Raw genomic sequence first — 12,230 nt, 5'->3', positions numbered from 1 at the left:
CCAACAGCACGTCAGTCCCTTGCAATGTAGTCACCTGTGATGTTCATTCTAGGTAGAGTCCCTTCTCCCTTCACACTAAGAAATATCCATACCTCTCAGAAATGAGAAGCAAGTGTGCTATGCTTAGATTACATCTTTTGAGACCTGTGGAGGAGGAAGAAGGGAAGGGCAGCAGGTAAGGAACAGACGCCCTTGGGGCTTTGCCTCCCATCTCCCCACAGCTTGTTCTAGTGCAACATCACCTCAGCTGTACCAGACTGCAGCCAGACCCCTCTTGCTTAGACCAAATGTTTCTGCCCTCCTGGGCACTTATTCTTACTCCTAGGAATAACAAGTCATGCAGGAAGCAAAAATAACCATATTGAAAGGAAAAGATAACTCTGGTAGGCAGTCAATCCCATATCCTCCTGCTGGATTACAGACAGGTACACACAGGGACACTGCACAAGGAGATGATTGTTATACTCTTTTAATCAAGATACTCCCAGGCTTTCCCTGCTCTACAGACAGCTCCTCTTCTTCATCCTCAGCCTGCTTATGCAACCCTTACACAGCAGACAACAGCTGAGTCAGTCTCACTTGAGAACTAGACTAGCAGCCAGCACATCCCGCGTGTGAATTCAGCCCTGTTCTCAAACAGAAGCAGGCACTTCCTCCTCTTTCAGGACTACCTGAGTCCTCCTGCCCATCTGCTCAGTGACCCTCTTGAAACATGGGAAGGTACCTCGGATATTGCAGACACTACAGATTGCAGTAGCCACACAGAGAGCTTTTATAGCTAAAGTACTTTCACTGTCAGTCTCCATCACGCCCATGCTCTCACTGTTGTCTGGCACTTGTGACTATCACCAGAGAAAAGGCTTCAGCTATTAACTGCTACTATGATGGACAGAGCTCTCATTCTAATTTCTCACAGGAAACTTCTGTAAGATATAATGTCACCATCATATTTATCTTAAAATTCTCCATTGTGGAGAATCTGATGCAACTACCAGTGTTAGCTGCTTTCAGTTCGAGCTTGTCTCCACTTGATTTAGAGGACTGTGAGCAACTGGCTATCCTCTGCATCAACCATTTCTTAGCGCTTTCCCTTTTCTTTCCAGAGTAATGACAAAAGCAAAATAGTATGGGTTAAACCTAATAAGATCTTAGAAACACATTTATTCAATGATTATTACCCAGTTCATAGCCAGAGGTCACACGTAAGCAGATTTTAATCCAACTTGAATGTACAAATTCCTTCCGCATTGCTCCAGTTTAATCATGGACCACCCTACCCAAAATGAACAGGTATTTTCTACTCTATACCTGCTTAACAAAGCTTGTTATGTCACACAAGAGTTATACCTAGGTGTTATTTTCTTTGAAGCCACATTTGTTGGCTGACACAGAAATATTCATTTACTCAAATGCATAAATCATGTATTTTTGTGTGTGACATGCTCCATCTAGCAAAAGTCTATGGTTCCTTCTGTCATTCATTTTTGCATGTATATAATATCATGTCTTGTTGCAACTCCACAATTTCCCAGTTTTCCCAAAGCTAGGGAGGGGGATTGGGAAATGGAAAACTACATTTCCCTCCTCAGCAATAGGAGTCCACAAAATTCCTTGCTGAACACTTTGAAGGCACTTGAATGGCCTGCATCTAGAGACATTATAAAGTAATATCAGCTTTGTAGCATTGCTGGCACTCCCCATTAGAGGAGCAAGTACTTCACTGTCGCAATGCATGAACGTCATCAATTTTTTCCTGCTCAGGAATATGAGCAATTTGGCCTGGATGGTCAATGGTTTGATGACAATGCCATGGCATCAAACTAACATATGGACAGAATCCATTTTGTTCCTACTGCTCTCAAGTAAAAGAGGAAGTTGCCTTGTTTCATTTCATCATTTGCAACCAGGAAGCACCTTGATCATTTGTCTCAGGCTGGCACCCTGCAGTACTGCAGCAAGCAAGGAGGTGTGGAAAGAGAATGCATTAGTAAAGAAAAGGTACTCTTGTGGATGCTGGATATTAGGAAAACTTTTTCATGCACTGTGATCAGTAGAATGCAATACTCAGATAATGACTCCAGGCTTCACATAGCTTACAAGACACCCAGAACCAATGAGACAAATACTAGTATGGAAAAGCCTTGTCTCTTGATAGTTATTTCACATTCAGCTTTACCAAAGTCCAGTTCTAGTCTGAGAGTTTCCTGGAGAACCCAAGAACTAATTTCCCATGTTTGCCTCTAGAATGGAAAGTTTTAGAAACTGCCATGAACTTGTGTGCCATGGAGAGAATCTAAAGAGCGACAAAACAAGATTCTATTAAACTTAAGGCAACACATACAGCTCTACATCTTAGCCTTACTTTTCAGTTAAGGTTCAAACACAGCACAATTCAAAAGTTCTGAAAGTAATCAAAACCACTTTAACAGGCCGTTAATATAAAAGGTAGCATGTATAAGCTTTCCTAAGACAGCTTTAAAAAAGTCTGCATTAAAAGATGGAACAGATACACAATTATGCTCAAATATTTTTATTTGTGTAACATATGAAATAAAACAAGTTGCAGCAAAGCATGAAATCTGATGAGGATTCTACCTTAAGGAAAAAAAAAAAAAAGGCTGTCTTTTGTAATAACAAATAGTTGGAACCCGTGCATTGCTTTAGCGACATTGTTCCCTTCTAGACAAGTCTAAACCGTTCAGCATTATGAAAATGCTGCCTATTGCTTTGTACCAGAAAATTTATTACCCCCAAATCATTTACAACAGACAGCATGCATTCCAAAACTGATTTGTTACTTTAGGCCACAACAACTCACTTTCAAAGCTTAAAGAATCCATTATATAGTGCAAAGGAAAGAGCAGGAACAAGACACATTAGAGATGAGTTTAAGAGGAATTCCATTAAAAAAGTTCAGGTTGAGAAAGCCTACAAACATGGCCACACAATTCATCCCAAGTACTCTTGGCACAGGCGACTGGGGAAAGAGGGGGAATACAATTTTCATTTCATTAAGTGAGCAAGCATTTGTCACAACTTCAGCAACCTGCCTTTTTAGTTGGGAGAAGCAAGCAAGTTAGAGAAGTCAAATATGATTAACAGGAACACTTCTGTTTGGGCGATGTTATTACTTGCTTACACAATGACCATCATTTATTTTGCTTTGGTGCAGTACAGAACATTGTACATATGTTCAGCACTGCCCTATTTTGTTACAAGCGACAGTAGGCACTTGAGTCAATAGGAGCTATTTGATTAAATTGCCTTATTCCCTTTCTATCTATGGAGGTCAGTGAAGTTTAAGAGCTACTTCCCTGGCCTAATCAGTTTTCCTAAGATCAGAGTGCATTGCACCTCCTGAGACAAGTGGAGTGAGCAGCCATGGAAATGGCACAGCACCCCAAAGCTGTGAGCACAGAACCTGCTCAGGTGGCTGTCTGGACAGATGGGGCAGCTCTGGTGCCTGTCCTCCTGGTTGCAAGTGGCAGAGGGCATGGGGCTGGCTTCATAAGGGGACATGGGCTCCAGGGTCAGCCACTGCCAGTCCTGACTGTAGCACCAGCTGAACATCTGCACGTGGAGATCAAAGAACAAAAGCAGAAAGCCAAGATGTAGCAAGTTACCTCCATGCTTTGATTTATAGCCTCTTTAATCATGAGAGACAATTCTCAGGATTTTTTTTTTTTTTTGCTTATTTTGATCACTGAAAATTCACATCAGGAAGAATCTTTTTCTACTAGGTCATCACACACACACAAAAAAAGTATGAAAAGTAGCACAGAAATATAGAATACAGAAGTGAAACATCAGCATTTTTAAAGTCCTGTATTTCTTAGGACTGTGGCACATTCAAATAGCTAGCCTAGGCTTTAAATCATGTGTAATTCCATACGACCAAAACACATGGAGCTGCTTTGAAAAGGACACAAAACTACACAGCACAAACATGAGTAAATGTGAGGGTAACTGAGCCATTGTCAGGCGATAGTGCTCTTCCCAGGTCAACACGTGGGTGTTCACAACCTGCTCCTGTGCCCACAGCCGCAGCATTGAATGCAGTCCCAGCACTGCAGACTGGTTTATGGCCCTTGCAGAAAAATTTTTCATAACTCTTCTCAGGGACTGATAAAACCGAAAACCATCTGGCTTCCTTTATCTGCTGTCACTCTGCCTGGAGTTATGTTCCAGTGGTTCATTCTATAATTGCTACTGTGGGAAATGGCAGGTTCTTTTTTTTCTTTTTTTTTAAATACTCATTAAAACGCCCTTCTTTTCCTTCAGCTCATGTAGTTGTCTCCTGTCTTTTGTTCTATTCTAAAACACACCTATTTTGTTTTGCAGTTTTCACATGAAAGATGGATTGCTAAAAACAAGCAAACAAAAACTGGTTGAAACCCAATCCAAGCTACTCTGGGAATATAAATTACAAAATGAAGTATCATGTAAAGAAAATCATTATTATCAAATACAAATTATTTTCTAAAAGCCACCATGTAAGACTTGGCTGTTCTATAGCCTTCACCCAAGGGAAGTCACCAGTGACTTTCATGCGATTTATTTAGGCACGTTTTAGGTTAACTGGAGATTTTAAGATGTGGAACTGACCCTGTTACAGGTGAGCATTTACATTCAGCAACAGCCAGAGGGGTTATCAAATGAGCTTGTATCTAGATGCTCAGTGAGTTTAAGCAGTATCCACTCTATACAAGCTGCTTTTTCCTTCTTCCAGTAATACTACTGCTTAGTGAAGTTAATATGTTCTCGAAGAAAATGCCTTGTTTGGCTAACGTAATGTATTTGGATTTTTGTTTCTGGGTGAACTGCCCATGTGTACGCTGTAAAAAACAACAGCTCTAAACAAAGGCAATATATTAATTGTAAACTGACAAGAACACAGCAAAGGAGAACATGTGTAACCCCAGAACACCAACTCCCTGAGCTCTGGGAATCAACACACTGCAATTCAGAAACATAATTCAACAACAGAAGCACCTAAAAACAAAGTAAGTCAATGCCCTGATTCCTGTTTCCTGCCAATCACTGCCTGAAAACCTCTGTGCATTCAGATAAAGAAAATGCAGCAGCACTCCCAGTAGGAATACAGCTTCCATGTCTTGCAACTTGTAGCATCAAGGGCTCCATGTACCCCCCCCCCCCCCCCCCATTTAGCTCCACAACTTAGACTGAGCCACAGTTTGTAAACTGAGAGTCGAAAGAACATGTTTCTAGTTTCAAAAACAAACAAGTTTATAGAGCTTCTTTTTCTTTTATATAAGCAGTAGCTTGCTGACAGGTAGGTGGAGATCAGCACCACACAGTGCGACTGCACAGTGATCAGTCAGCAGCTTTTGTCACACCAAAGGCTTACTAAAGGTAGGTGTTGAAAGTACAGGTGAAAAGGCCAACTCTTCAAGTCCTGGAAGACTTTTTTTTATCCCTGCACCCTGACTTTGGTTCTTATTTCTGGTCTCTTAGTGCTGCAGCAGAATGTCAAAAGCAAGAAGCCTTGAGTATTACCTTGGAGAAATTATTTGACAAGATGAGTGAGAAACATCTGCCGTTCACACAGACAGCTCTACTACAACAGGCTCTTGGACCCCTCTGATAGTTCACAACCACTTTCAACTGTATGCGCTTGGGAGTGCTGCGGTACTAAAAGGACCCAATTTAGAGGATACTGAAATATAATTACATCATATATCCATTACAAAGATGGTTTCGACATCTCCCAGATAATCTGACAGCATTAAGAGCCTGTAAAAGTTGACCACAAAGCAACTGAAGGGAAGAAGAGGAAAAAAAACCCAAACTCTAAACAGCTATTTCTAGCGTTTTCACATCATTTCTTTGATCTAAAATAGATCAAAGACATACTTCTGCAATATGACTACGACAAAACAGCCAGGAAGCATCCAATATACATCTACCTTTTCCCTTTTCTCTTCCTCCCTTTCCACAACAAAAAAAAACCCACTGGGGTTCATGATAGAAAACCGTCATCTCTGAAGACATTCCTACTGTTACACGTTTGTCTAGAAGGTCAGAGGAAAAGGTTCACATTCAAAGCATAAGAATGGAAAAGCTCTGTAGAAGTGGTCCTTAAAACTCCTCCAGGGAAAGCCCAAAGTGACCATCCACTTTCCTTCATTTTGAGTCTGCATGTTACTTCAAACATTTGCTCAGAGATTCTTTCTGGGACAGGAAATATGATTTATTTATTTTTTTTACCAGCTTTGACTGCAACTTAATAAACATGGATTTTGATTAACTCATATCCAAGTTGAAAGACTGAATAAGTTATAAAAAGAAAAACAAAACACCCTTCCCCTGCTCTTCCAGTTTCTACCCCTCTCAGTGATCTCCAGCCTATCCTTAGAAACCAGCACTCAGATGTGAAGATTTTACCTTTGAGAAAAATCTCCTTGATAGAAAACCGTCTATCTTTCTTTCTATCAATTTCCTTTGAGAGAATCTCCTCACTCATGCAAGCCTGTTAGCACTAACAGGGTTGCCATAGTTCCTGTGGTCCATTTACAGTGATCTCCATTTTCAGAAGAAGCTTGTTTTCAGTGTTGCTGGAGAAGAACAGATTAACTTGTACAGCCATCACAGTTTCCTTCTCAATGGTAATACCTCCCAGTTTCTGCTTGGAGAGCTTGCTTTCTGCTTTTTTCCTAAATACTATTCTTCCTGATCTTTCTCTTCAAATGATTTTTGGTGCAAGAAAGAATAGAGAATAAAAAGATTAAATGTAAAGCTCCCTGAGTATTCTAGAAAGATTTCTTCTGGAGTTTTCCTCCATGGAGCTGCATGTTTGATTGATTTGGGTTTCATAGCTTAATAAATTGAACACTGCTCTCATGCTGGAAAGCCAACCCTTCCTGCTCAAGTTTTAGCTGGTGTTAGTTTGCACTTCTCAGTCAGTTCGGAACAAAGCAGGTTCATGCCAGCATGGGCTCTGGCTCATGCTCTGCTTTTACTAAGGCTCACTCTAAGCCTTTCTAACCAGGTTTGACTCAGAGTATACTTTGACACTTTTTCACCCCTCATGGCTTTACACTGAACTTGAACAGGTTTGATTTTCTAATCCCCACTATTGATTTCTAGACATGTTTTTGAAACATTAAATGATTTAGATCCTTCATTTGGAACAAAGGACTTGGCATAGGGCCTTCTCACAGTGCAACCAAGCTGCTGCAAACAGCAAGTAGACTAGAAGAAAGTTGCAATGGTTATGTCAAATCCATGAACTGAAGATGTCTCAATACGAGTATCTGCCAGGTATAAAAAGGCTTTCAACCAGATGCATTTGTGGCTGAGAGGCTTACAACTGTTTATCAACAGTTACCAGAGCTTCTAAGCCAACTTTTTTAAGGATTCCCAGGGACAAGAAAGTTGGAGTAAGGCTTGTTCTAAGGAAAATTTATTCCGCATTTTCCTGCCTGAAGAGAAGATATGTAATCTAGCACTGCTATCAGTCACTAGGACTTTTGTATGAGCAGGTAGCTACACTCAGAAGAACAGAAGTACTTAAAGAACTCAGCACTAGCTTTGAAATGTTAATGAATGATTTGTCATAAGCATTAGAGAAAGTGCCAGATCCTGAAAGCAAGACGGCTACAGATGACAGGATTAAGCATCTTTTCCACCCTTTGATTTTTAATATTTACTGGGATGTGTTAAGTTCAGCCATGTTCAGTACTTCTGCGTGCCTTTTTATTAGAACTGCATCTCCAGTGAGCAAACTCTTCCAAGTGCAGTGGTAAATTTTATTTTGAAATACACTTCTGAATTGGAATTATTTTATGATGTACTACTGTCTGAGTAGTATTTGCATGTTCTTTGCTCTGTAAGTTGGTCTAAAGACTGTCTTCAAAAACATGGCATCTTAATGTTGTTATATACTTCTGAACACAGAAAATATTTGACATACATGAAATAGAAGTAATTCCCTACAGTTTCTAAATTTGTCACAGGATGAGAGCAAAGGAACATCTTCATTCTGTCTACAGTTGCTCTCTTTCAGCAATAGCTTAAAGAATAACAGGTACTGCCTACATCTCTGTTCCTCTTCTTGTAGGGAATTTGGATCTGAAGTACTGAACCTTCCATTCGAAAATTATTACATGAGTTTCCTATTTCAGTTGGTAACTCCCCTGCTTTCCTTGAGCAGAGGCTCATCCCCAGAATTACCACACCTTTCCTTTATTTATAGAACAGACTTTCTTAAACATGAACTAACTAACCAGAGGAAACATGCAGTAACAGCAACAGAACATTCTTAATTAATTTTGTCTTGGATAATTGATATCTCAGATTTTCTGCAACAATACAGCACTGAAACGCTGAGCAAATTCCTCATTGGTTCTTAAACATAAAACAAAGAAATATAAACCCAACAAACAAAAGACAGAAAAACCACCATGACCCAAATCAAAACTTCTGTTCAACTACAGGAACTTAGATTTGCCCTCTGTGAAGGAATAAAAGAAAGAGCACTCAAGCATTGTTACTCAAAACTAATAAGGATACTAATTCAAGTACTGACATATGTTCTTGATTCCCACTAAAAGCTGTGATGGAAGCTTGAGAGAATACATTTTTACATTGGAAATCTTGAGAAAGAAGAAGAAACTCATGTGTCTTCACAGAAATCAGGATGTTTTATACAGAGAATAAAATCAGTGTGCTGTAAGTAAAAGATAGCAAATGCACTACCAAGATATGTTTTCTTTCAGATTTTGCTTTAGAGATGAAGTGCATTGGCACTGCACTGAACAGATGGGAAAAGAAAAAAATACATCTCAAAAAGCAAAGAAGTTTTTAACCCAGCCTTTTAAAACCAAACCTAAGAGCTGAGGCATGTTAGCAGAGGAACAACCTGCAGCAGCTCCACTAGATGGCAACACGCAGCGTGAGCATTCCCTGCCTTGCTCTGACACTGCATTGCTGACTCTTTCCCCCTTCTCAGTGTCTAATCAGTATGGATCCTCAGCATGAAACACACAGACTTATTTAACTGTGTGCTTCCCACATCTGAAATCATGGCTTTATTTGATCTCACTCCATTCTAAACCTACAGTTCTGCTTGCTAGACCCTGAGGTTCACTCAGTGCACTCAGAGGGCTAAAAGAGCAGGGGAGGCTCCTACTTGGAGCAGGTAATTGTGCTAGAGTGGGTGCAGGTACACAGCAAACAACAGGAGAAGGTTGCCGTGTTCCCACTCATCATGCATTGCTTCAAGGATAGTTATTTTGCCTACACTAGAATGCCATATCAGTACTACCTTACCCCTTAAATCAGTACTTTTATCTGCCTGCATCCAAAATGCACAGACTTGCCTCACTGTGTCAGCTGCAGTGCGATTCAGCCCTGAAGACCTTCGCCAACACTCAAACCCATCATTCAGTCCCATTTTTTAACCATCAAGAATCTCAGACATATTCTGGGACCTGACTATAGGAAAATCTCCATCAAAAAGTTCAAAACTAGTCCTCCTTTGAAAAACAATCAATTGTTCTCCCCTTGTCACTCTAGAAAATCCAGCAATGAGATTAGGATATAGTACTGACAACAATTTAAAGTAATTCAATACAGTTCTCTTCTTTCCTATAAAACAATCTGTTCTACATGCAAGCAAAATAGCCTTATAGATTGTACTGCTTTTGATGTCATCTTTGATCAGATTTACTCCTTAACTTCAATCGAGCTATTTCAGAGCATCACCTGCCCAAACGACTTCAGAATCAAAACCAACACATTAACTTTTAAATTTGTGCATTGACAGAGAATGTTTGTCCCTGATTGCAACAATCATAAAGAGTAAATGTTTTCCTAAAAATAGACAAAGTGCAGCATTAGCTATATGATACATCCTTCCCACAAACTGCATTTCTACTTATTAAAAATTCACAAAGTACATAAACTCACACAGCATCGTACGAGACAAACTAAGGCCCCGTCTCTGCCCTGAAGAGCCATCTTACAGGCTCTTTTGCAAGCAATAGCTGTGAGAATTCATTTCACATGCTCCATTTCCATGTCAGTTTTAAAGACAGAGGAACATTAACTGACATACAGAAACATGAAGGACCTGTGTAGAGTAAACATTTGACGGAACAAAGAGAAGATCCAACAACTTTGGTCCTCATGCTGCAGTATTAGCCCTGTGATGTTCCAGAGAATATTTCCTCTTGGTATGAAATGTTATGCACAATGGCTGCTCAGAAAGTTATGCCCTCCTGTTTTATGATGTTGGCCCACAATGTCAGAGGCGGACGTTGATGGGATGGCAGTAGAGGATGAACCTTCTCAACGATATTCTATGACGTTGCCATGTGATAGATTGCAGCAGAGGGGCAGTCTGACAGAATGGTGTTTCATATGTAAGTATCATGTATATGAAGCAAAGGAGTGGAACTGAGTTCCTCCCCGCAGAAACAATTGCACTCATCGACATTCATCAACACTTGCCAAATGTTTATGGAGATCAAACAGCAGATGTTGCACAGCAAAAGACAGAGTGCACGGGCAACATTTTCCTAGTGATGATGCCATCAAAGCAGCTGTAAAACAGTGCATACATAGCGGCAGTGACTATTGAAAACAGTGTTCTATAGCTGAGAATTTTCTCTATCAAATAGTGACATTGTGCTCCTTGCTTCTTTCGTAGTCTCCATAGCAATAAACAGGAGGTACTAATTTCAGAGCAACCTAGTTATAGATAGGTGACTTTGTTCCATTGTCTTTGAAAAGAGCATCTTGATCATGAACCCAGAACTGTAAAACATCATGAAAGAAACACACCCAGCACAAACATGACACTAAGATGCATTCAAACTATTTAAACTGCATTCTTGGTCAGCTGATTTGGTTATGTACCAGTGCATACTGTGGAACATTTATTTCAATATAAAGCCATGTCTCTGTTTAGTTGTTTTTGGTTTGTTTGTTTTCTTTCATGCTCCTTATTCTGAGAAGACTTACAACATCCAAAGGATGAAACAATGTTAGTTAATACAAGAGACATAAGAGCAGAAATTCGAATCTGGCAAAGATCCTACCACCAGCAGCTCAAGGATTTCTTGCAAGCTTTTAGTCTGGGATGCATTGTCATTAGCAGTAAAATGCTTCCTGTGCAACCACCTCTCAATTCTGCGGAGTGTAAATTTATTAACAGTTGCATTTTGACTATGGCATTTTGCCATCATGTAACACTAAAAACATTTTCTGGTTTTGAAATATTTTTTAAGAGAAGCAAGATCATGCATTACATTTCAGGCTCTACTGGTCATTACACTTCTGTTTTCTTCACAATTCCAGCACCGTGGAAAATTAACTCAGCTGATAAAGTCCTGGGGTTAACTACCAGTAATAGAGAAATCTTGATTTCTTATTTTCAAACCAGATTCCCTTGAGCAAGTAAAACTTTGCTGTTATAACTGCTTCCCTTCTGGACCAATTCAATGACAGCAGTCTTATGCAGAGCTGAGAACATGGTCAGAATTCAACAGCAAGAAAAAAGATGTTGTATACTGAAAACTGCTGTTTCTGAAGGGAAAAAAAAAAAAAAAAAAAAAAAAAAAAACCTGCATAGAAGGTGAGAAAGCCAAATGCCAAGCCCACCCCCAAATACAAACAATAAAAAAGAAGCTTTGCACATTCTACAGTAAGAAATTTGAGGAAGAATTTTAGCTAGCATCATTGTTATCGACTTGTAAGTGAGAACAGCGATGAATGCTGCTTTATCTCCTAAGCATCCACATCCCCTGTGAAGAATCAGAATGCGAGGCAAAGATGCAGCCCTTTCATTAATTGCAGTAGCAGATTCTTAGGTCAAGATGCACCTTCTCCAAAGGTGGTAAGCAATAGCATGCTGTGATACATTGTTAAAGCACAGAAGAAAAAGCACAGAAGAAACTTCACTTCAAAATCACAGAATCATAGAATGGTTTGGGTTGGAAGGGACCTCAAGAATCATCAAGTTCCCACCCCCTGCCACAGACAGGGTTACCAGCCACTAGATCAAGAACTAGATCAGATTGCCCAGGGCCACACATCCAACCTGGCCTCAAACACCCCCAGGCATGGGGCATCCACAGCCTCTATGGGCAGCCTGTTCAGCACCTCATCACTCACTCAGTGAAGAACTTCCCCATCACTCAATCTAAATCTCCCTTCCTTTAGATTAAAACCATTCCCCCTTGTCCTATCATTATCTACCCACGTAA

This window comes from Lagopus muta, chromosome 11, assembly GCF_023343835.1.
Source record: "Lagopus muta isolate bLagMut1 chromosome 11, bLagMut1 primary, whole genome shotgun sequence".
NCBI lineage: Eukaryota > Metazoa > Chordata > Aves > Galliformes > Phasianidae > Lagopus > Lagopus muta.
This window is presented reverse-complemented; position numbering follows the sequence as displayed.